Source organism: Lucilia sericata, unplaced genomic scaffold, assembly GCF_015586225.1.
Source record: "Lucilia sericata isolate MDLA Ls3-8-SP2 unplaced genomic scaffold, ASM1558622v1 Contig000002F_arrow, whole genome shotgun sequence".
NCBI lineage: Eukaryota > Metazoa > Arthropoda > Insecta > Diptera > Calliphoridae > Lucilia > Lucilia sericata.
This window is the reverse complement of record NW_023994043.1, coordinates 104,235-131,860: the sequence shown is the minus strand read 5'-3', so window position 1 is coordinate 131,860 and position 27,626 is coordinate 104,235. Positions and strand designations below refer to the sequence as shown.

At 26.9% G+C, this 27,626-nt stretch overlaps 1 protein-coding gene across 8 annotated transcripts in view; it reads left to right on the top strand.

The window, feature by feature from the left end:
- The window catches only part of LOC119615960 (tyrosine-protein kinase Src42A), a 109,279-nt gene that overhangs the window by 34,272 nt on the left and 47,381 nt on the right, over positions 1-27,626 (top strand). Inside the window, exons 1-2 of one of the 8 annotated variants that reach the window (XM_037972050.1) lie at positions 23,190-23,626; positions 25,414-25,930. The exons of 3 other annotated variants lie outside the window; for them this stretch is intronic. The gene's annotated coding sequence lies outside the window, so the exon portion shown is untranslated. Of the gene's footprint in view, positions 1-23,189; positions 23,651-25,413; positions 25,931-27,626 lie in introns of those variants that run through there. 4 more of the 8 variants (XM_037972042.1, XM_037972024.1, XM_037972034.1 and 1 more) reach the window with 4 other exon arrangements.

Sequence of the window (27,626 nt, the reverse complement as noted above, 5' to 3'; positions counted from 1 at the left end):
TGTATGAAAATAGTTATAAAAATGTTGGGACTTGAGAAATAGTTCGTAATAAACGAGAATTCGTTATAACCGAGATCGTTATAATCGAGTTTGACTGTATATGAAATCGTTAAATTTTTCAGTGGTTTTGTGACTTTCATATCATACAAAAAGGACAACATTTAGTTCGGTCGAATACTCGTTAATGTTAGCACATCCTTTCAACACAAATTTATGTACCAAATTCTTAATAACGGTTTCAGAAATTTTTTTTTACATCACGAATTTTACAAAAATTAGCTTTTACAGATCTCCACATTTTCGTAACGAATTCAACAAAGTAATGTTTTTGGTACAAAAATTTTAATTTTCCATTCCTGATGTAAATTTTTCCAAAAAATTATGTTACTAAATATTGAACTTAGCACTCTGGATTCTATTACGTTTTCAAACACATTGATAACAACTATAACTTCTAATGTGATCAGCAGTTTCCTGGTTTATTAATATTTTGTTCTGTTTTTTGTTGAGATGAATAGGTGGGATTTATGTTAAATTTTTTTTTTATAATAATGTAATGCAAGTGTGACTTAATTGTTTGGCCACAGGTGTATGTATGCATGCATTTATTTGTGTTTAGGTATGTATTTATGTACACAAATGTTTATATAGTAATAATAACAACAATATTATAATTTTTGGATGCTGTAAAATAATGTATTTAATTGGGTTTTCTATGTGCGTCGTATGATTATTAACATTTGCACATTATTCAAGGTCTTTCTAGGTATGACCTAAATTCAACTCTAACACTATCTATAGGTACTCAAAATATTGATGAAATTAAAAAAAAGAAAGCCAAAGAAAAGTTAAAAAAACTGTCAAAATTAAATATTTAATTAAATTGAATAAATATTCAATGTATATAAAAACAAATAAATAAAAATAGTTTATTGATCTTTGCTAAAACGAATTTGTTTTTCCTTGAACCATCAAATAAGATTTAATCATTTTATTGTTGTTTTTAAAGTCTTTATATGGAAATTAAATCAGAATTTTGTAATTAATTACACAATATTAATCTGTGAATAGTTAAATTAAGATAATTTTCAATTAAACTTATGTTTGAAATAAAACTTTCTAATTTTGTTTTTTTAATTGGTCTAAACCAACATTTTATAGGTTTGATATGAAATCAATCATTTTTGTTTCTTTCATCGAAAATAATAAATTGAATAATTGAGTGTGTGTGTGTGTATGTTATTTGTATAACATTCCTGGCCACACCAGGTGCACATGTGCTGCGCCATCCAAATAAATACAAATGTTTTCGATGTTTGAGCATCTTTTTTAATTGGGTCACACAAATGCTTTTTCTTTTTTGTTTCCCATCTCTTTGTTAAACTTTTGTAGCTGCTGTTTGTAAAGTTTAAATCTTAGTTCCCTGCACATAAATAATCTGACCGTTTGTCTGTCTGCTGATGTCAAAAATCAACCTGTGGTTTTTTCTCTTTTTCTTAATCCAGTTTATAAGTCTTTTATAGATTTCATTGAATTTTTTTCTACAGATTTTCTTGTTTATTTATTTGTTTTCTTAATAAAAAATATTAAAATAATTAAAATTTTAACCGAGAATTTCAAAAATTTCTGCGAATTAATACGTAATATGTATAAATTTATTTTCATATTTCTTTTGTTGTCGTATTTTTTTCATGAACACCCTACACAATATTTGTTAAGGTTCATGACATTTCTATACATATAGTAACAAGACATTGTATTTCTCACATTCCAGTACTGCAGTCTGTTGTTTATAGTTTCGTTAAAAACATTAATTTATTTCATTATTATTGAGTTATTTGTTGTAAAATAGCTTTGTTTTTGTTAATAAATGTATTGTAATTTTGTAATATGGTTAATTTTTTTACATAACAGCTCTAGCGTCTTTACAAATTATACGTTACGCAGTTAATAAAGAAAAATATTTAAAATTTAAACTGCTGACTCAAGACTTCTACTTATTTGATACATACGTTTTTTACGTTTAATGGAAATTTCCATAGAAATTATTTAAATTTGTAGGTGATATGGAGAGATCGTTGAATATTGTCTTAAATTAATATATAATTGTATTGGAATTGTGTTCTTTTCAACCGCCAAACTTAATGACCATGGTAACTAACAGTGACATGAACGGCAGCAAGAGCATCAACGACAGACAACATGAGCAAATCGTTTGACCATTGTGTATTGGAATCATCACATCAGTTGAATGGATTTGATGCTAGTGGTGGCACCACACACCACTACTCAGCACATTGACTCGTGTTTTTGTTTTTAGTTTTTCGTTGAAAGGGGGGAAATCCATTTAAAATTTAGTTTTTAACATTAATTTACTTAATTTCTTTGTTATTTAAAACAAGTTTAATTTTGTACGCAAGTATTTCAAAAAATGATTCATTTTATTTATTTATTTATTTATTTATATGATTTTGGAAGCATTTATTAAAATAAATGGCAGCAAAATAAACATAGATAGTACGTCATATTAAATATGCATAATTTGTTTATTTGATATTTTGTCTAGGTGCTTTTTCTCACTAATAAAATAAAAATGTCACAATTTTTCAATGGATTTTGTAGCAGTTTACACAGCAACATTCAAAGAAGCGTTAATTATTAGATAAAATGTTAAAATATTTACCGGAATATTTAAACATATGGGTCACTGCCTTAATGCAGTAAATACACGGAATATGTTTTTGTTGTCGAAATATTATAGATAATATCTCATCTCTTATGTTGAGGGGTGTGTCATATGTGTGTTTTTTCGCACGTTCAAGTGGTTAATAATATTTATGAAAATTTCACAAAAGACAATGTTAATTTTTATTAGAAACGAAAGTAAACGAATGCAAAGCAAAAATTAGTTTTGGGTTTTAAACCTGTACAAATATAGGCGTTTTAATAATTTCAATAATAAATATATCAATCAGTTTCGATATTATTTATACATTCTGGTATTTGAGAACATCTCCAGTTCCGGGTTCATAATACAGAGGATTCTTATAGGAATAGCCAAAAAGTCAAAGGTTATAAAAATCGAATACTTATTATGCTTATTATGCGTCGTACGAGTTTTGATGTTATTGAAATTTCTGTAGATAATTTAAATTTCTAAAATCTGATATTATGGATGAACAGAATTTGCACTATCGGCCAGAGAGTGATTCAGAGATAAAAATTAAACAAGTAATGAATGAAGTAAAAATCATGACAAAATCATTATCGGCGTAAAAATGATTACTACTTTTTTGGTAATAATTTTTGAAAAAATTCGAAACTCTAAAACCATTGTATACTTTTGAGCAGCGCTAAATCCGAATTGTATATCTCAGAATATATCCATCACATTAGATGTTTCAAATATCGCATCATGAAGTTTGAAAAAATGGTTTTTGTTGATATTTGAGGCGCTATAACATAGCGAAGATATCTTTTTTTATAAAATCTAGTTTTTTTCTAGTCGCCCAAGCTTTATGTTCACTCAAACAAAAGTTGTAGGCAAAAATACACCACTATTGTGGGCAGGGTATATTATGCGTTTGTGCTGACCAAAAATATAGGTCCTACACTCACCTTAAAGTATTCCAAACGGCTCAGAAACTGTCCGTCTGTGTGTCCATGTCCGTCCGTCCGTCCGTCTGTGTGTTCATGTAAACTGCACTCTACAGTTCGTAATTTTCAAGATAATTTGATGAAATTTGGCACATACTCTTCTTTTGACCCAAGGACACCTATTGAAAATAGTTAAAATCGGTTCATTATTTCGTATAGCCCCCATACAACCGTACCCCATGAATGGAGCTTTTGAGCTCATGAATATATTAAATGTTCTTGTATCACTTCAAAAATCGGCAAAACTTAGTTTTATATAAGTCTTAAAAATTTTCGTAATTATCGGTCCTCATTTGACCCTATTCCCCATACAAAGTCTCCTGCAGAAAATGACTTGATTGGTCAAAATTCACTTATAAACACTAATATTACGATGATATTATACATAAATAACTAATGTAGACGTAAATCCCTCTACCAAAATTTATAAGGATAGGACCACATTAACCCCCTTCCCCCATATAACCCCTCTTTTAGAAAAATCCCTTTTTGTCAACAGAATATTAAAATATTTCTCAATTAAGATAAAAATAAAATTAAATACTTTATTATTAAAAAATAATCAAAATTTCTAACAGAATCACTGGTGTAGGGTATCATATGGTCGGCCATGCCCGACTATAAATTCTTACTTGTTTTCTTCTATAAAAAATCAATCATACCCTGCACCAGTGAGTTTGTTAAAAACATGGATTATTTTTTCTACCGATTTAAACCATTTACAATAGGCTTCTCCTTGGGTCATATTTCATCAAAGAACAAACATTAAACTTTTATTTATATAGATTATATCGATAGCTAATTCCTCAAAGCTATATAAGGCAATCTAGGCAACTAAAAGCATATTAAAACACTTAGCGATTATATTTAATTCCTATATGTATTTACCCATATTCATTCCAATACACATGTATATGTAAATATGTATTTAATTGCATATAGTCACAGCAACTCTAGAAGATAAAAAAATAACCCGTAAAATGCAAATTACCTATATTTCTCACATCCATACGTATGTATATTATTTGTACTTCCGTAAGTGAATGTGTGTGAATTCGGTACTTCACCACATTTAGACGTATTTTCATCTGAATATAAGTTAAAAAAATATATTAAATCTCTCGAGCCACAATTTTGAATTGAATGATCCGTTTTTACTTTAAAATTATCAATAAAAAAATGATGTCATATTAATTATGTGTAACAAAATTAAAGTTTCATTATTCGAGAGAAATCTTTAATGACCTGTCCACACATGGGTCCATTGTCCAAATTTTATACTTCATAAATATTTCGTTGATTTATTCATTTGTTTGCTAAACATTCATTCGACGACTTGGCATATGTGTACGCATACGAACGACAAATCATCTTTATCAAAATACTTGAAATGATTAATTATTTATTCATTTAAATGAAACTAAGATTCGCATACAAACAATATTTTTATTACCGTACATCTCTCGTACATTTCTGTTTGAATGTGCGTAAATGGTTAATTGTAGAGTTGTTGTTGTTTAGTTTAATCAATTTGTTGAAAACTATATTAAATTTGCATTAAAAATATATTAAATATGCTGTGTACCCGGTGACTACAAATTAAGTTAATTGGAAGTATTTTATTAAAAAAAAATCGGAAGTAAAATTTGTATTTATTGCTGTCAATATTTATCACATGATTTTGCAAATTGTCATCGGGTTTTTTATTGTTTTTGGCGAAATTAAGCCACTGAACTTTTAAAGATAATTTCAAATTGTTGTTGCTGTTGCTTTTTCAATTTAATAATCAAAACAAATACGTACCTATATTTCTACATACAAGATTGGAATTTAGAATTTTGTTTTTGGATCTGACACAATTTTAAAATTCCTAAAAAAAATTCAAATAGGCAAATATAAAGTGTTATTTTAACGACTAATAAAATATAAAACAATTGATCGTAAATCACTTTAGTTCGTTCATCTTCTATATTAGACATTTGATTGAATTTTAAAAATATACTATTTAGTCAAATCAAAAAGTTTTCGTCTAAGTTAAACAATCTTTTGGATCTTAAATTCATTGAAGTGATTGAAAAAAAAATCAAACAAAATAATATGATTATAAATCTTTAAAATATTGCATTTAGTTTTTATTTTAATTGTCACACTCAATTTATTTATTTAACTATTTACGTGTTAACTTTTTCTAATAACACTCTCCTTACTCCCATACTGTTTTAGTTCCGTAGAAAATGAAATTCCCTTAAAAGCAATTGAGTCTACAGTAGTTCTATAATTTCAAATAAATATATAATTTACTACATTCTCGCATTACAAAGGGGGCATATTTTAACAATTTCATTTATTTTTACTTTTTGTTTACGGAAGAGACATTAAATACAATATTTTAGTAGACAATAGTTTAGCTTTAATTTCGATTTTTTTTTCTTATTTATTAACAGCGATCTTAACAAATTATATATATAATTTATATAATTATTAAAAATAAATTTACTAAATTTTCAATGTCACTTTAATTCTAAATCACATTTTGCATATTAAAATTGAATTTTATCGAAATGTGTGCGTGTTTGTGTATACAAATACATATATCAATGAGTGTAAGATCTATAGCTCTATATAAATTCGATTATATCCCTACAAACATTTTCTATTGCGGAAGTTACCCGTGTGAAACTTCCAAACGTGCTAAAAGCTCGCCAGCGATGTTGCGGAAGTATAAGAATTCTTGTCACCAGTCGGGAAGAACTGATGCCGAGCTGGGGAACGTCTAAGAGTAACTTGGAAGATACTTCTGGAAGACCCGCAGAAGAAACTTCTAGATGACTCTTGGAAGTAAGGTATTGCCAAAGACTCTTCTAGATGTGACTAGGAAGTCACTTCTTGAAGTGACTACCTAGTATCCTCTGGAAGTGTTCCTATCTTATCTTCCAGAAGTTGAGTTTTCTCTTCTTCTAGAAGATGAGTTTTCTCTTCTTCCAGAAGAAGAGTATTATCTTCTTCTTGAAGATGAATATTCTCTTCTTCTAGAAGATGAGTATTCTCGTCTTCTAGAAGATGAGTTTTCTCTTTTTCTATTTGTATACTCACCAAAATAAAATCTATAAAAATAAATCTAAATAAAATGACATTTTATAGTTTTTATTGAATTAATTGAAATTAAAATAGTAGAAAATATAATTGATTTAACAACTAATCTAAAAAAAGTAATATATGTACATTAGACCGAAAATATTTTCGCTTAAGTGTTGTCCATTCGTGAGCTGGACAGTTTTAAAGAAAATATCGTATGGGAACACGATTCTTCATGTTAAATTCAATATTTTATCCAGCTTCAAAAAATCTTTGTTATGTTTTATAATGGTTCCCAAAATATTTCTAGTCTGTCGATGGCCGTTCGTGAGCTGAACCGGTTACAAAAAAGTCCCTTTTTAGTTATTTTGTTTTAAATTATACAGCATTTCTTAAACAATATATACAGTATGTGGTATCATTTGAAAGGTTTTTTGAAGCCAAGTCTAGTGGTGCGCAAAATTTGCAAAATTGTGCATATATTTCATTTTTCTTAGTAAAATCCTAACAATTTTAAATATTTTGGAATATGACAATTATAAGCAAACGGTTATTTATGATTAATACATCATTGGACGCGACTTTAAAATACCTTTTAAACGATACTCGTATTGGATATTTTGTTTCAAAACAAACGAAAATTTTAAAAAAATAGTTCCAAAATAACTTTTTTAAATTTGGTCCAGCGGTCACTTAAAATATTTTGGGAATCATCATAAAACAAAGCAAGGTAAATTTTGGGAGGGGTAACAAAAACACGTTTTTGCTTTCCATACAGAGTGAGTCGGTCTAATGTACATATGTATCAAAAATTTAGAATTATTACCTTATAATAAGATAATTTTCAGGGAATCTGTATTAATATTCCAACTGCTGACTGGTATACTTCCAAAAATTGTAAAACGTTGGACTCTAAAATATTTTTGTAGTTCTTCATCAATTTTATGATTAATCCATCAAATTGTAAGAGTTATATTATGGAACGCATTAATCCTTCAACGAAATAAACCAAAATAATCTTATAATTAATATTGAATATTTATTGAAATTACCAGTTATACTTTAGGAAGCAATAAAAATAGGATTCTCTCATGTCCAATACATTTACCACCAAAGTTTAAACGGTCAGATCCATTTTTTACATTTTCTGCAAATAATCGACATTTTTAATGGAACCACGTGATGAAATAAGACATATATAACTTACCAGATCCCTTTTTTATATTTTAATTCGGTTAGAAGTATTTTAATAGGGGTACAATATTAGCTACTGCTTTCTAAAAAATAAAATAATTAAAAATTAATTAATTTATTTATTGTTTTGAATCAATAAAAACATTACCTTTCATGAACATTTTTCCAATAACTTGGAATTAAACCGTCTATAAAGATCTGAAATTACTAAGTCATGGATTATTTTTATACCCACCATCAAAAAAGATGGGGGGTATATTGATTTTGTCATTCCGTTTGTAACACATCGAAATATTGGTCATAGACCCACAAAAGTATATATATTCTGGGTCCTCATTAAATTCTAAGACGATCTAGCCATGTCTGTCCGTCCGTCCGTCCGTCTGTCTGTTGAAAGCACGATAGAGTCCGAATGGAAAGAGCTAGAGGGTTGAAATTTCACATAAATATTTCTTATAGGTAAGGTTTGTTTGGTATTGAAAATGGGCAATATCGGTCCACGTTTTCGGATAGCCCCCATACAATTGGCCCTCGAAAAGCAGCTTTAACAGCCATAACTTGTTTAAAAATACGAATATAGCGATGAAATTCGACATAAGTAAGTTTCTTGTGATCCAAAAATTTTATGAGGATCGGTCCATAATTGACCCTACCCCCCATATAAGGTCCCCTTCAGAAAATGACTTTAACGCTCATTACTGGCTTAAAAATTCTAGTATATAGATGAAATTCGTCATAAGTAAGTTTCATACGAGTCAAAATCTATATAAAAAATGTTATGTTGATCGGTCCATGATTGACCCTACCCCCCATATAAGGTCCCCTTCAGAAAATTCCTTTAACGCTTATAACTGGCCTAATAATACGAATATATAGATGAAATTCGATATAAGTAAGTTTCATTCGAGTCAAACGAGGTTTGATGGTGGGTATATAAGATTCGGCATAGCCGAATATAACACTCTTACTTGTTTAAATTATTTACAGTCACTAACGATAGAAACACCTTAACGACCCTAAACGGGATATTGCTTTTGACACTAATATTGCAATACTATTTTTTGTTTGCTCTCTTCTAATACTTAGGTTCAATATCTTGGGAACGGCATGCTAAATATTAAGAATATTAGTATCATATGATAGGTCATAGAAAGACCTGGTGTTAATAACTAAAAAAGTACCTATAATTAGAATAATTAAATCCAAAGCTATATGAAAATTAATAAAATTGTATTTATTTAAGAAAGGTGGGTTTAAAACTATCTGGTTTCAATATTAAATATCTTATATGAGCAATTTCGTGTCGAGTGACCCAAGTCAAAAAATAATTTATGTATAAAACAGTAGTATTAATTTCAATATAATGATTCCAGACCTAAATGCGCAAATAGTTTTAAAAATATTGAAAGTTAAGATTTAACTCAAATAAATCTAAATATGTTAAAAATGCAATGTTCATCAAATGAAAGCCGAAATGTACAACTTAAAAAAGTCTTTAAATGCTTATACCTCCTAAACGAATTAAGAGAGAGTCGAAATTTAATATAAAAAAATTTTTAATTAAACATATTAGACTTTTTTAAACATAATGGAAATGGAAGCCGTTTAGAGTTGTTAACATATTCCTAAAATAGTATTTTAATATGACAACTTACTTTTTAATTTTATTTATATAATCCTTCCTTATACTTTTTGGTATATATTTAATACACTTCGCCAATTGAGAAAACCTTCTTAAATGTTTATTAACAGTTGATTTTTAACACAACACTGTCATATTGTTTTTTATTACTTAAGATTCACAATATTTTAATTACACTATTTTTCTATGAACATTAAATTCAATAACTCATTTAAGTTTTACGATGAATAATTAAAACTGAACATGACTGAACAAAACACAAAACATCACTGAACTTAGCAAAATTTCTGCATTATTTATTTTTATTTTTTTTTTTCACGCTAAAAAATGGAGTATTTATATTTTTTTGTTTTTGTACTCTTCTTACTATCATCCGGAAGTAACCTAAAAGTATACTTCCAGACGGCGAAAACTAGAAATCAATGTATTTTGTTTTTGTAAAATGTGTGCTCTCGTCTGACAATTGTACAGAAGTGACTACAATCCACACTTCCAGATGAATAAACTACAACATTAATGTGAACACTCTTCAAACTGTCTTCCAGAAGTGACATAAACATACAAATCAAGAAGATACAAATTAGGAAACAATGTATTTTGTTATTGTAAAATGTGTGTTCTCACCCAACTCTCTTACAGAAGTCACTAAAACGTATACTTCCAGATGAAAAAAATTCAACAGACATGGTTTTTTGTTTAAGCAAAATGGATGCACTCTTCTAACTATCATCCGGAAGTAAATTAAAAGTATATTTCTAGAAGACGAAAATTCGAAATCAATGTATTTTGTTTTTGTAAAATGTGCGTTCTCGTCTGACAATCGTCCAGAAGTGTTTCTGACGTGGCGTCTGGGGTGATACGCAATAGTTTTCTCTTTTAAATGTTTGAAGGGATATGATCGTAGGTGTCTCTCTCACTCCTTTCTCGATAATTTGATTGATTCGCTTGTTTTTGTACACGTGATTCTAAAGAAGGTTGTAGCTGTTGTTGTAGTAGCTCTTGTTATTGTTATTGTTATCGTTATTGTTAATTTGTGTAAACTGTTGGAATTTTTTTATTTTCCAAATGATCTTTCCCTGATACTTGACATTTTTAGTGGAATTTTTTATACCCTTCAACTTGGTATATGTACACACAGAAAACAGATCGATTGGAAATCGGTTACCATGATAAATATTTAGTTAAATTAATTAAAATTGTATAGATGTTATTGAAAAATTGTATAATTAACTGATTTTCTATATTCAGAATTAAAAACCATAATATTAATCGAATTGTAGTTGTAACAATTTCCAAATCAATAATTTGAACTGAATTCTATTGGTTATTAAATTCATTTGTGAATTCAGTAAATGCAGCCGAATTTTATTTAGGATTAAAATGAAAGAACATCAAATATTCGTCTCTGTAACCGAAAAACAGTAGAAAGTAAAAAATATTGACTACCGCAACCAATTATCAACTGATAAAATTATTTAAAATTTAATTACGGTTAAAGGAACCAAATTCGATGTTCACAACCGATCAATTGGTAATTATATTTGACGTATATAAAAATAAATAAAATAAAACGATTTTATAATTGAATAATAAAACTAATAACAATTAAATGTAAATTAATACGGAAAAATGGGATAGAAAAGGTAAGTTTAGTCTATTTTATATCTTAACATCTATTTTGTGTTATTTTCCTATAATCTTTAATAATTTTACAGCAGCGGAAAAGCGTGGTATGGTAGTATTCATTTGGAAATGTTAGACAGAATTAAGAGTAAAATCCCTGATACATAAACATAGCATTCACCATCAATATCTCAAAACTAGAGAAGAAAAGTGACTCTTTATATTAAAAAGTTTTGTAGGTTTGTAAATGTACATTTATATTTATATTTTATTGTAATTATTTTAAACAAAATAAAATATATTTTCAAATAAACATAATCCACAAATTGGTTTTAATAAATAATATTTCAGTTCCAAATACCGATAATTTCGATCCAGATTATCGAAAAATAATTTAAAATAGTTGTGTACACCATATATTCAGTAACAGGAACCGAATTTTACATTAGTTACAATCGAATTATGGGATAGTTGTGAGAACCGACTGAATTCGATTGGAAACAAATTCGGTTATCACAACGAATCTGTTTTCTCTGTGTATATGTAATTTAACGGTACGGTTAGTAATCTTTGCTAAAAAATAAATTCTATAATATTTAAGTATGTAATACTATAACGTTACCTAAAACGCGAAGGGTGCTATCTAACATTTAAATTTTTAAAACCATTAGGTTTTTAATAATTATATGATTTGAGTTAAATAAGACACTACAAAGAACAAAAACTTTATATAATTAAAAACTGATTTCTTGCGAAAAACATAATAAAGTAAAAAATACTGCAGGATATTCAAATAAAATTATAAGAAATAATCATATACTATCAATTAAAACTGAAATTCGTGGACTTAAACCACCAATCTTCGTTAAACAAGTTTTTTATATTTTGAAATTATTAATGTATTTTAGCCCAGGAAAATTAGACGAACAAATTAAGACGAACTTGTCTTAAGATCGCAATTATTTTATCTTAATATGCATCCTACGAGTTTATAATTTAATACCAAGGCAAGGATTTTCATTCAATAAAAAATTTTAAATATGCACCAAAAAATATTTCCCTGTGAACTTTAAATAAAATTGTAGTTGTTATCACTAATTTTTCTTTTAACGTATTTTAGTGCATATTCGGGCATAGCCGACTATATAATACCCTAAACCAATTACGAATTTATTTAAAATATGATTTAATTTAAATAATAACGCATTTAAAGGGTTTATATGAGGGCGAAGGTCAAAAATTTATTCCGAATTTTATCGAGTGTTTAAGTGAATTATGGACGTTCATTTCAAATTTCAGTATTTGTAACACTAATAAAATATCGTCTTAACTGCTAACTGTTCATTACAATAGGGTCTGTAGTAGTAATTACAATAGGGTCTGTAGACGTATTTATGAATGTAATTTGAATATTGATTATTTATAATATGGCTGGACCACGCATTCGGTCTTATTTTGATTTGTTGGAAATAAAATAAAAAAGTCGAAACCCTGAGAAAATTCGTATTCAGGATTGAGCTGAATTCAAATTTTATCTCAGATTTTCTCCATCACATCTGGGATTCGACATATCGTGTGCTGAAGTTTGAAAAATTGCCCTTTTTGAGACGTTATAACAGCGCCATGTCAACTTTATTTATAAAATGTTGTAAAATAAAGGCTTAACATCTGATATATTTTCTTTCTTATTGATAAAATGTGAAAAATTGTAAAATAATAGCGAAAGTATGAAAAAAATACAGTTTTTGCAAATTTATTGTTGTTGAAAATATTTAGTTGAAAATATTTCGAATAAGAAAGAAGATATGTATGTCAGAAAATATACCTTGGTTTCTGGGTTAATAATTTGTCGGCCTGTGTAATCTTTTGATTGTGTAGCTTATGTTCAGTAATTGCTTTCAAATTATATTCATAACGACTGTCGGAACTTTTGGATAGACGGACATTACACTATGGGTCAGACATAAAAGTTGCAATATGAAGTAATTATGTATTTCTAGCATACATTTGAGAAAAAAATCTATATCGGTATTAAAATTATAAAGATTAAAAAATATCATTGCTATGAAGAACTAATGAAACTGGTGTTGCCGCTTTGGTTATTTTAAACCAAAATTGATTATTTTTAACAAAAATTGGTTATTTTTAACCAAAATTGATTATTTTTGCTGGAAATTAATTATTTTAAGATTTTTTTAAGAAAGCAACCTTTAGAATTAATTACTCGAAATCATAAACACAATTTTTTGTTAAGATTTTATTTTATTTTCCATTCAATTATATAAAACAGAAAATAAAATGTATCATAAGTTGAATGTTGAAGGTTAGGTGGAATCGTGCAGTATAGGGAAATTAAGTCATTTTGTGGACCACCACCAAAATGATATGGTTATATAAAGTTTGTTATTGGCTGACTTCCAAAACGTCAGTTGCTTTGTGTACGAACAAAGTATAGTGTTTCATAAGGACGCTGTACAAAACATTGAAAATGTATACTGTTTCAAAACGTTATCGACAAATATTAGAAACGCAGCGAAATAGCAATCAGCGCATCAGTTTTAAAGTTGATGCTTGTTGAAATTATTTGCTAAAACTACACAAAAAGTCAGCTGACTTAGTAAAAACATTACTTTGTATCTTCTATATTTTAGAACGTGGAAGTCAGCCATTCTGAATGGATAAGATCAGTCAAACCGAAACCAATAATCAAATGCCTAACCTACGTCGTCCAAGATTAATTAAAACTAAAGAGATAAATAAATACATACAACTAATTTATAGTGGCGGTTTGACACCATACATATATAATATTTACACTGGTTTGTAATGAAATACTCATTTTAAAATTATGATAGAATATATTAATATACAAATATTAATATACAAAACATAAATCTGCTTTTAATTTCTTTCTATCACGTCGAGTTTCTGAAATATTAAAATTTTCGCATTAACCCTTGTTTCACCAACCTCACTCCATTTCTTTGATGTTATTATGTTTATAACATTTATTATTATATACCTGAAAAAATTCAAGACCAAGTGTGGTTCCACTCAAATTTGAAAATTTTTAAAAAATTTAAGATGAAAAATATTTCTAAATTTGTACATAAAACACTTTGATTTCTTCAGCGTGGAAAATTTTATAAACCATTCCACATAAATACAAAATAAGTTACTTTCGTTTCGGCCACTACACGCGTTTACACAAGGGTCACGTTTTAAGTAATGCTATTGTGCATTACCTAAATAAATTAAGGATCCAGCGTCTTTAATATATAACATAAAAAAAACTGGTATATGTAAAATATTCATACATTCATAGTCGTACATAAATTAAAATTAACTATTGTCACATTAAGTGAATAATTAAGAAAAATCATCTCTATCAAATTATTTTTTTTTTTCAATTTCATATAATCGGACGCCAAATTGACAAACAATATTGTTTGTTGCATAAAACCGCAATAAGTTAATTGAACGTATTAAAGTTATTTAACAAGAAAATAATTAAATAGTATTCTTGCAATATTTGATTTATAATAATTAAATATTTATTAAAAAGTAGTCATATGTTTAAATTCCTAACACTATTTCAGACAGTTTAACCTTCAGATTTAAAATGTACATACACGTATGTACGAAATGAATTTAAGTACAAATTTTAATTATGTATATTATAAAGGGTGTCCCAAATATTACGGGGTTTGCTTATAAAACACGCTACTAGTTATAATGGCAAAAATATACTACGAATATTCGTCATAATCGTTCTATTATTGACTACAATTCACATATAATGCCGTTATTTTGTTGTAAAATTCGGGAATCTTGACAAATGCCGTTATTCAAATATTAAATAATAAATCAATTGTTTTAGTTGGTTCATATTATCTTATATCACCTTCCAAATATTATATCATATACCGATATTGCAAATTTATCTTATTCCGCCATTACTAAACGTATTGCCAATGAGCGAATAATACAAGTCAAAAACAAAAACAACCGTTTAATTGAATATTATTAAATAAAGTGAAAAAATGAATAAATTAACATAGTTCAGTGACATGTATTCATCAGATTATTTAAATACAAATTTATTTCAAATACTAATTGCAACAAGTTACAAGATAAATTAATTAATTTATAGTTTTTAAAATAATTTGTGATTGATTATATTTTTCTTAAATATTTAAAGCATTTTATAGCTAACAGTTTTTTAATTGATCGGAATTTTTTTTAGTAATTTCTTATTTAATAAATTTTAATAAATATGTACATTTATTATTTGACATTTTTTCTTTTGTTAAAAAAAATACATATTTAGTCATACAATGTTTGCAAAAACCGGGTCTTAGCAAGAAATCTATTTTATTTTAAATTTATATCTATTTGATAAACATTTTTATTATTTAATAATAATTAAATTTTATTATTTTCTCTATTTTTAGGTAAGTACAATGGATTTTTTAATATTTTTTTTAAATAATCGATACAAATGCTAATTAACAAGTAAGTAGATTTTTTATTAACAAATACATACATGTCGCATTTTTTATAAATATCTTTCGAAGTCTAAATTAATTCTAAATGTTTTATAAATAGTAAAAATAAAAAAAAAAATTATAGATTCTTCTAAGAGGCGAATTAGTATCATATTTTTTTCTAAAACTTGAAACATTTGAGTTATAATATGATCGGCCCTTACCTTCGAAATTTTAAATAATTTCGTTCTATGTTAAATGAATTTATTAAGTTCTTAAATAATATAATTAATTAATAATTTATTATGGAATATTCCCAATATAGGACCTTGATAAAAATATGCCTATTATTATGTTTTAGAACTACTCATACTAACCTACTCACTTTGAAATTAAAGGTTTTTAGGTGAACATACTGTTGCTATAATAATAATAATATTATTTTATTTATTTATTAACTTTTTTTGAAAACGACATATATAGTATGTATGTATGTAAATAACTATATCCATCGTTTTTGTATCTCTTAATAGGGATGTTGATTACGGTCACGTATATTTTTTTTTTTTTTCAATTTCTACAAGTGTTTTATATGTAAAATATATGTATTTTACAAAAACATATTTTTGTCCAGAATTTTTATCAAAAGTGACAAAATTTTTATTATTTACATAAACAAATTTATTATTTTTCAATTAGCATTAAAAAATAAATTATTATTAAATTATTAAAATAAATCTTAAATCGCAATTGATTTGCGATTTTTGACAAAATTTATTTAAATAAAAAATTAAAATCATCGTAATCGAAAAACAGACAGTAACAAGTTCAATAACGTTCATTCATGCCTACGTTAAGTTTTAAACTACAATTATTTATTAGTTAATGTTATTTTGTTGCTATTGTTTATAACATATATTTTTTTAAATTTATAACGAACGCATTTAAAATATATTATATGAATGTTTTCTTTATATTTATATACGGTTCCTATAAAATAATTTTAAATTCATTTTAACGTCATCATTTTATACTTTTGACATTATTTTCCTTTTATTTATTAACTTATTGAAAAATGTATATTCATTAATTATTGTTCAACATTTATTTACGCACATTTTCTAATATTTACTAATTTAAAACATTCTCATATAGAAGTATTTTTTCTTTCGTTTGTGACGTATAATAACACTAGACAACACTGGAAATGCCTTTTATATAAAAATAGCTACATAGGAAGTATTTCCAACCGCCGATTTCAAAAATTGTTACAAAAATTTCCGGTTAGCACTAGTTTCCGAGATACTGTGGTTTTTATAAAAACGTTATTTAAGACATTTTTTGGCATTTTTTACTTAATTTCTCAGAACCGGACCAATATTCATTGAGTTATTTAACAACATTGTAATCTACATACAATTTTCTTTCATTAGAGTATAATCATGCTGGCAGTTATTGGAGGATACTTTGGATGTCCTGCAGCGAAGTTGAAAATTGTACTTTTTTTGTTTTATCCTTATAACTTTAATTTAAGGTAAACGAGTTTGATTGCTTTTTACAATATAGTACATACATAACAATAACATAATTTTTAAATAACAATTGAAAATTCGTTAAAAATTTAGTGAAATATTTCGAAATAAATTTGTGATTTTGGTTGATATGTTTTTTTTACTTTTAACAATATTTGTTCTTCTTTCATTATGATACATAAAACATATATACAAATATGAAACTTTGGAAGCAATAAGATCCTCACAAACATCATGACAAGCACTTACAAACATCAACAACTATATTTTTTAAAAGAAAGGACATCGCATTTATCCAATTCACTATCGGTATCGTATTGTTGTATCATCATATATCATTAATTTAAAATATTCTGCATTTCGATTACGTTTCCGCATTCAGTTACGTTACGATCGAAAATTGGTATTCCAAGAAACAACAGAATCGTAAGAAAAAGAAGAAACAATTCCATTTTATTTCATTGCTTTACAATTGTGTGCATTCTGTATTACGATCGTAACTACGTTTTTCTAAGTTGTTATTTTAGTGACTGAGCTTCGAATCGAAATTCAGAATACTAAAGTTGCCAAACGGAGAAAATTTCGATTCGAATTGAAATGCAGAAAAGGGGTGAATATTTCGCAGACAAAATTTTTTGACCCAATTGGTTTGTGTTGGTAGAACTTTATGAAAAAACTCAAATGAATTTAGCCCAAATTATTGTTATAAGGATAAAACAGAAAAAGGCTCAATTTTCAACTTTCTTGCAAGGCAAACTAGTTATACAAAAATAACTGTCATCAAGATTATACTCTTTAGAAAGATAATTTTGTATAGATTTTCGTTTTGTTAAAAAACTTTGGATTTAGTTCCAGTTCTGCAAAAATAAGTAAAAACTTCCAAAAAAGGGCGTAAACAATGTCTCTACAAAAATCGCAATATCTCAAAAACTAGAGCTAATGGAAATACATAATAATCAACTATTTTTTGATTTGAAAGGCATGCAAAAAGTTCGATTTTGTTGACTTGTGTAATTAGTTCAGTGTTATTTTATTATTTCAATGTATGAACTTATCCAATTTCATAAAGGTCCAAATTTCGTACTTCTGTGAAAAGTAGAAAAATATTTAATATATCGATTGTAACATTTATCGTTTTTATCGTCTCCTGTAAAATTTTCCAACTGGTTTATACGCTCTTATTCGCATCTATTTCAGAAATTTATGAAGGATATTTCAAAATTATATCAAACTATACAATCTTATTTCTTTTATATGCTTGGGATTTATATTTTAATGAAACTAGAAGTATTATGTATTATCAAACTATGTATTGTATTATGCGCGATATTCGCAAGAGAGCCTTGAATGGCGACTTTAACACAGTAACTAATTTCTTAAAATAATCTACTTTTATCGGATTGTATCTTAATATTAAAAAGGTTATGATTTGTCAAATATAAACAAATTTTCTGTATGGTTTGTCATATAAATATATGTTTAATCATAGTCCGGTCCACATGAAATTTGGTTCCCATAAAATTGGTTTATGCGGAGTTTTCACGCTATTAATTAGTTATAAACGGTAAACAAAGTCATATAAAAGTCATATAACAAACAAAGGGTTATATATAAAGGCTAGGATGAAATGTGATTTTCGTCATATTTTATATCTAGGATTGCATGATTTACATATTTATTGCTTTTTACAACTTGTATTCCGGTGATATTAATACCCTAATTTTATGTAAAGAAACTTTCGTTTGAAGTAAAAAAAAAAAATATAAACCCAGCAAAAACTTAATAATGACTTTCATTTGTAACCACTTACCTATTAACATACTTTTAATGACTACTATAAACATATCGTCCTGATTACAAGGAGTTAAGAAATTGACTATTTTTTCTAATTACTTGTAAGCGTTTGTGGTAAGTGCTTGTGTTAAAATAATGACTTAAAATGCTACATATTGTGTAAGTAGTTTATAAAATGAATGGATTCAATCACAAAATCATAGAATTTTTAGAGCAATAATCATAAGCAAACAATCATAATCGAAGTCGATTTATAATTCCAAATACAGTGTATGAAATTTTGTTAATTTGTTTATTATTTTTTATGTATTTAATTAATGAATAATAGTCATTACTGTCATGTTTAACATTTAAAACAAATATAACAGTTTTATTATGATAAGTTAATGATAAATGCTGACTTTTCTCACCTAGAATTACGTTGCCACTATACCATTTCCAGTTGCTATTTAGAACTTAATTTAGAAATTTCCAATTAAATTTCAAATTTTACTAATTATATTTTAGAAATGCCCATTTTTATTTAAGAAACATGTTATTATTTTATTTACAAAATTTGAAATTGTTAAATTTTAGTAATACAATTAGAAATTTCTGAAATATGTTTAATTGGAACTGGGAAATATAAATTGAAATACAATTGAAAATGGTGTAGATGATCTTTTAAACATGATTGCAATCGTAACAGCAATTATTACCTTAAGTATTGTTTAAGTAATATTCGTTCGGACGTCATCAGCAACATGAATAACGGGTGATCCATAGGTTTTTAACAATTAAATTTTGTTATTTACTGTGACTTTAATAGAAAAAATAAATACAATTAATCCTTAAAATTACAATGGTACACCAATAACCAATTTTGTACAATTTTATATTTATTTCCTTATTGAAGAGATTGTACTTCTGAAACAAAGTTGAAAAGACTACCTACTTTGGTAAAATGTTTACTAAACTTCAGAAGAGGAAAATACAATTCTTGTTTATGTTTTCTCATATTGTTAAAAAACCTGGAAGAGTTTACAACCAGACAAGCAGTAATAACTTTTAACGAAGAGCGTACTTCTTTAGGAATACTTTTTTATCCGAAAAAGTAAATTTTTAAAGTACTTTTTACTAGAAATTTTACGGTCTAGTCTAAAAATTAGTTTAGACTCTAGTCTGTGACCTAGTCTTTGAATTATTTACCGACTATACCATAGACTATTATATAGTCTTTAGAGTCTAGTCTATAGACTATGCTATTATCTAGTGTATAGACTACTCTATGAATTTGTTTCTCCACTAATATTCATTATATTCAATACACTACTCTAAACCAATAACGTAGTCTATTGTCTAGTTCATATACTACTCTATCTATTTTACGTCTACGGGATACCGGTGTTCCAAGAGTTTTTTTTTTTCGATTTAGAGCGTAATTTTGAGTTCACAGTAAATGGTTATATACAAAGAAAAATATTCACTACTCGATACTTTTATTGGTAGCACCCTATATTTTTACGTAGATATATAGCGAAACATTAAGTTAAGCTCAAATTTTAAAGTGCGCATAAATTTAACGTCATAAAATATGAATTGCATCACTATAATCATTTTACGTAGCCTGATTTTTTTTTTATAAATGATCATGATCTTCTCATTAATCTTAATATTTCTTTTCTACTGAACTTTGCAAAATGTCAACTTAAGAATGAACAATTAAAAATACATACATACAGTATATGTATGTATGTATTAATAAAACGTGTGTAGCCGTAATAATACCAAGTTTGTTAACCATTTCTTTATTAATGAAAATCAGAAGATTTAGTTCTTGAGCAAAATGTCTTATTATACATTATTATTTGTATTATTAAAATAAAAAGTTCAACAAATAATTCCAAGTTTGTTTAACATTTCTTTATTAATGAAAATTTGAAATCAGAAGAGTTAGTTCTTGGGCAAAATGTATATGTTATACATTATTATTTGTATTATTAAAATAAAAAGTTAAACAAAATTAATAAAAAAACATACACTTGTGCAAACAAACATTAAAAACTACTTGTGTTTTGCCTTCATTAAAACTAAAAAAAAAAAAACAAAATCCGATCGTTCAGCTTTGCAAATATGTACTTCATTTCATTGTTTTTGCTCTGGAATATTCTTAAAATAGATTTTTCTTTGATTAAACTGTTATTTTACAACATCCAATTGGAATATTATTCAGTTTCTTTAAAGAATATAATAAGAGGATTCATGGAACTCGTGTGCAAACTTGCAAATTTGCACAAATGGCTATTTGTATTGTTTAGAAGAGAAAATTTAGTTTAAAAAATGATCAGTTCAAATAAAATCGAAAAATGTATAGATTGACTAAAATCGTTAGAAATTCGCTTATTTTAGTAAAATTATAATTAGGTCCGATTTCGTAATAAATGACATAATATAGCTGAAGAACGATTTTATGATTCTAAATTTTTGGGAATTATTTTTTTTAGAATTTACGGAATTCCTATAACAGCATATTTTCTAAGTGTTCTCTAAATAATTTGGGGTATTATAGTTGTAAATGACGATAATGAGTTGTACCTACATAACCACTTACTTTTCTATGACTTCATAGAATAGCAAATCAGTAATGTAGTGAGTAGAACATTTGACTAACAAAGTTCCTGGTTAACTAACGAAGTCCCTGGTTCGTATTCTCGCTGGCTCGTTTTATTATTAAAAAACAAAATAACTTACTTAACAACTTCTTTGTAAGTGACTTCTCTAACTCCCTAGTAGAGATTCTCTACTTGCCTCCAATGTCATCACCGTGTTAAAAAAATGAGTTAAAATGCTAATGAAGAAGTTGTGAAAAGGAGTTTGATTAGCTTTTTAACTCATTACTTTTCAATATAATTTTTTCCTGGGATGTTACGAAAATGCTTTTTTGTAAAATGTTACTTATAAATCCAAAGATAAAACACATAATTTAATATCCACATTTATTTGCCGGTTGTCAGGTTTTCGTCGAAATTAGATCCAAATATCTTGGGAGTGATATTATTCGGGATATAAACATCCCTCACGAACACTGATTGTAAAATTCTTAGGAATTAAGTGCAGGAAATTTAGTTTCTGAACATCGGACAATAAGGTTTCTGTTTGTTTGTGTGTATTTATTCGGAATTTATGTAGTATACATTCTCATATCAACCTAACCTAAATACCAAGATTTGAAACTTCCCTCATATTGAAAATTTACTTAAAACTTTTCGGTCCGCATATTTTAGTATTGGTAATCCACAATCATTAATTTCCAAACCAACTTGCTATTAATTTTAAAAAAGAACAACTACATTTCACCGAGCCGTAAGTCATTGTTATATCTGTCTAAAAATAAACAGATTATTTTGATTCTCATTTGAAAGGGTGCAATTTTTAAAATATGAAATTTTTATAAATTATTTTTTTTTCTTACGAATAATAGATCCATTAATGAATGTATGGAAATACATTATGAGAGCAAATTTTTAAATTTTAGACCAGTAACGTGGAATCGTCTTAGCTAGTAAAATATAAAATATATAAGTGTAATTTCGGTCGTAATAATAAATGTACGTATGTGATCTATGTATTTATATTATAATTTTAATATGGCTTCTTAGTGGTGCACTGAACTTAACTTGGGAACCATTGCTCTATGTATTGAAATTATTAAAGGAATTTATTTTATCCATTTTATGAAAACTGAATTCTGTTTAGATTGGTCCAATTAATGAACCACCCTAATGGCTTAAATATGCATAATCTAATGTTTATATTTATTTGTAGACAATATTTTATGTCACAGTGTTTATTGGTAGATAAATGAATATATAATTTATATTTATATGAATATCATTTATATATCGTGTGTTTTTTCTTCTTTTAATATCATTTATTATTATTTATACTGTGTATCCCACAACTCTTTAAAGAATCATAAACAAGAATTATGAAGACAGCGCAAAAAAGAAAAAGGCGATAAGAAAACGGCAAAAAAGTAGAAAAAGAAAAATCAACAGAATTTTACATTTAAATGGTGACTTTTGTATCACGACATTGGCATGAACTCGTACTCATAGTTTACTAACCACCGCCACCACTATGCCAATGTCCAAACCAAGTTTTTTTTTAATTTTTTATGGAATTTTATTTTATTATTTTTATATTTGGTTTGCTCTCCAACGGCCAACAAACGGCAACTCAGAAAACCAAATATACTACTGTTAATAATCTACAAATCTCTACCAACAATACTGAGAGATTTACTCATTTGAGTTGTTGGCTGCTCAGCTCCAATAAGCCCGGCTCAAAGCGAGAAAACTTTAAACCAAATTCCAATACTGAGTTTAAAACAAGCTAACAAATGTTGCCAGAGCACAGTGAAAAAAGTCAGTTAAACTCTTCTATAAAGTTTCGAAAACAATTCAGTTGTCTGCGAAACGGTGAAGAAATCGGACGTGTAACACGGAGAAAACTTTTAAATCTAAAGCAAAAAATAAAAAAAAAATTAAGAGAATTCTAAAATACAAAACAATTTCAGAAAACAAAAGAAAGAAAAAAAGTAGTTTGTGTTGATTAAGAAGAAAATTAAAATTCAAACTAAAGTAAAAAAGAAAAATATTTTCATTGTAAATTCACAACGCAAGTGTTTTAAACAAATTTATTTTAACAATTTAAAAACAGTTGAGAATTGAAAACTAAAACCAATTGAGAAAAATATGTTTTCCTTTAAAATTGCACGGAAATTCGCATGACTGTGTTTTGTTGTTTTTGTATTAATTTTTACGGTTACTAAACTATTTCCGTTGAATGAATAGTTTCAAAAAAAAAAAAAGATTGAAACAAAAAGACCATAATAATAAATGAAAAATAAAAAAACAAATACACGCACACAAACACATACATTCACTAACACACTTACAGATAGATCACTCACACATGGAAATTTTTGTGAATTAATCAATTGTTGCTGTTGGATTTTGCCATTTTTTATTTTTATATTTTTTTTCTTCTTTTATAAATGCGATCACGAACGAATCTCTATAAATACGTTTGTTTTATTTTTTTTTTTATTGTTTTTGTATGCAGTCGAAAACTTTAAAGAATAAATTCATTGTTTCAAATGCTTAATTATCAATTAAAGAGCTTGCTTAATTAATTAGCAATTGTTGTTTTGGTTTTAAAGTTCATTTCAAAGATGAATTGATTTCTCTTTTATTGCATTTGGTAATTAAGGGAAAACTTTTTTATCTATGAATGGAAATGTTGAAAAAAATATTTTTACATATTTTAAAAATTTTATTATTATGCAGTTTTATAATTATTATTTTTTTTATTATCAAATAATTTCACTAAAAAGATTCCATTAAAAACGTACAATTTTAAGTTGTACGGATGACTGAAAAATTAGTCACCTAAGATGTCTACTGAAAATTTAAAAAATAAAATTGCAACTGCAAATTTCAACGAATATTTAAAATCACATGGAATTCACTTATTTAACAAACTGTCATAGTACATCATTGATTTGCAAAGATTGATGTTAGTAAATTTACAGTTTTTGTCTTTTCTTTAAAATATTTTTTATTATTGTTTTGTTTTTAACTTTGACTGAAAGGTTTGCCAAACGTAATGAACAAGTTTTTTTTTTTTAATTTTCTGGTTTAACATTTTGTATCAGATGATGAAAACAAAACCACAAATAAATATTACATTTAAAATTTAAGCTTAACAGCAACAAATGAGACTAAAGAAAACCAAAACAAATGAAAAAAATTATCAAGAAAAAGATCTTAACTTGAAACTAAGTACATATGTATGTATGTATGCCTGTATGTATATAAATGTAAACAAATATGTATCTTAACTGAAACATACAGACAAGTTAATAAACAAACCAAGCTTCAAACACGATCACATCAAACACATAAACGAAACGAATAGAAAATAAAATACAAAAAAAAAACAATAACAAATTGTTGGCTGTTGCCAAGGGCTTAAACCCGTCATATGTATTTACTCTTTTGCTGCAGTCAGTCAGTCAGTCATCATAATCTTAGCCAAGAAACAGACGAAAATAAATATAAAAACACCAAAACATGACTTAAACACAATAACAAGTTAAAACGCGTGTCGTTAGTAATCTTCAGTTAACACAATACTCTCCTGTAGTTGTTGTAACTAATTTATTTTTACATTTATTATTGTTACTTATTATTAAATATTACGAAAAAATATATAAAATATTCAGAAATAACAAAACATCGAAAAAGAATAATTGGGAATTTCAAATTCGAAAATCAGCAATCAGCTGATTTAGTAAACAAATGTGTGCGAGTGTGTTTTTCTTTAAAAATTTAAATCAAAAGTAATTTTCGTCTTTTCATTACAGTAACCAATAAAATCGAACGTACTCGTATTCGTATATTTAAATGTATGTGTTTATGATGTCAAACTGTGAAACTTTGAAAAAAGAAAAACAATAAGCATTTGAAAATGTTTGAAAAATACTAATAAAAACGTAACAAATGAAAATATGAGAATAATAATAATATTAACCAAACAAAGCGATTGAGTAGAAAAGTAAAATATAAAAATATTAATTAAAAAAAAAAAACAATCTAAACAAGTGTGTGTTTGTGTGTTAAAATATAAAACAAATTAATAGGTATCTAGTGTTGCAACAATGTGTTTTGTTTTGAACGTTATTTATGCAACAACGTTATTAATGCAGCAACATTGAATAAAGTAAAACAGAAAAACTCAAAACCAAAGTTTTTACTTTCAACAATATTTCTTGTTTGCTTTGCTGCATTCCACCACTATTTATCATCACCATCATCATCATCATCAACTTAGTCGTCGTCATCGTCATACAATCAATCCATTATTCTTCAAAAGAAACCAAGGTAAACTATTATTGAGTTGTTTTTTTTTTCACTTAGTTTTAGGTTTTTATTCTTATTTACTTTTTATTTTATTTTTTCTTTCTGAGGTTACATTAAAGGTCAAAATAATAAATACACCACCCTCCATCACATTTTTGCAGGTTCTTGAAAATTTTTTACATTCTTAAATCATTAATTTTGTTTAGATAATCAAAATTTTTTAAAATTTTCATTGTACATTGTTTAGGCCTTATTTTTTTCTGGAATTCTTGATGTATTTTCGTTTATAAGAATATATTCTGAATTTGTTGAAATTATATTTAAAAGTGTTATTTTCTCAATATTTGAACTTAAAGGCGTAAATATTTTATCAAATTGAGAATTCGGCTCAGAATCTTGTTTTTATTTAATTCAAATTTATTTCAACTTATATATTGGCAAAATTTTGTTCAGGTCCGTAATTCCGCATATATGTATATAAACAAATTTAAAGCTAGAGAGTGCTTTCTTCTGAAAAGAATTTTTGAAAGTATCAAGTCAAAATTAAACCACTTCTAGTAATATTAACTTATTAAAAATGTTTACAAAATTTTAACTTATAGAATAATTTGAACAAAAACACAAAGAAAATGCAGTTTTTAAAGCAGTGGCAATGAGTGTGTAAGTGTATTTATTATTTTATCCTATAGTGTATTCCTATGATATTATTTTTTTTAATAAACTACCAACGTATTTTACCAATGTTTCTGTTTTATTCTTTTATTTTTTATGAAAATGTATGCAAAAAAAAAAAATCAGACAAAGAAAAAAAAAATACATTTATTTTATGTATCTAAGTTTTTATTATATGTTTGTTTGTTTTACTTTTATGAAAAACTTCTATTGAAAACGAAATTTTTTTATGATTAAAATATTCATTCTACATACAAGAGTATCTATTGTAAAAACACATTTACACTTGTATACATACAAGTGTGTTAAGTTGTTAATATTACACACATACATACATGTATAAATACATATAATAGGTCTGTTTTATGCACAACAATTTAGTTTGGCGGCATTGTCATTTTATTAAGTCGTTGGTGACACCTTTACCCCTATTGTTCCCATGAAATTGTCATTCCACCCGAGTCGCATTTGTCGGCTGGGTTCAAAGGGATTTAGTTTCCAGCCGAATTTGATTTGCCCTGCAGTTGAAAAGGTGTTGAACATTGTGTGGACCTATGCCACACGCAGGACAGAGATCCTTAGTTACTTAGTTTGAAAGGAGGATGTATATACATCAAATCCGAAGAAATACACCTAGCCCTCTATCAGGCCTCAGGTGGGAATCGAACACAATATCTTCGGTCGACCAGACTAGAACACTAACCTAACGGAGGCCACACAGAGATCCTTAATGGTGTCGTTTATTATCAACCAATGCTAGTTTTAAAAGGTACACCATTCCGATCATAGTTACGCCAATACTACTCTAGTGCGAAGTTGGTAGGTTTCGTTCCTCGTTTGCAACGGGTATAATACTTACTATCGCGATAGGAATTGATGGAGTCTTCTACCTCTTTTTTGGAGGATTTATAGGCAATTTTATTCTAACGAGTTGTTTGAAAATCAATGAACAACGACCAAGGATTGTCAGTCGACTTTTCAACTTTTTGTTATTTCCGAAAAGTCAACTTTTTACAAAATGTCGTTTCTTCGAAAATGTAGAAAT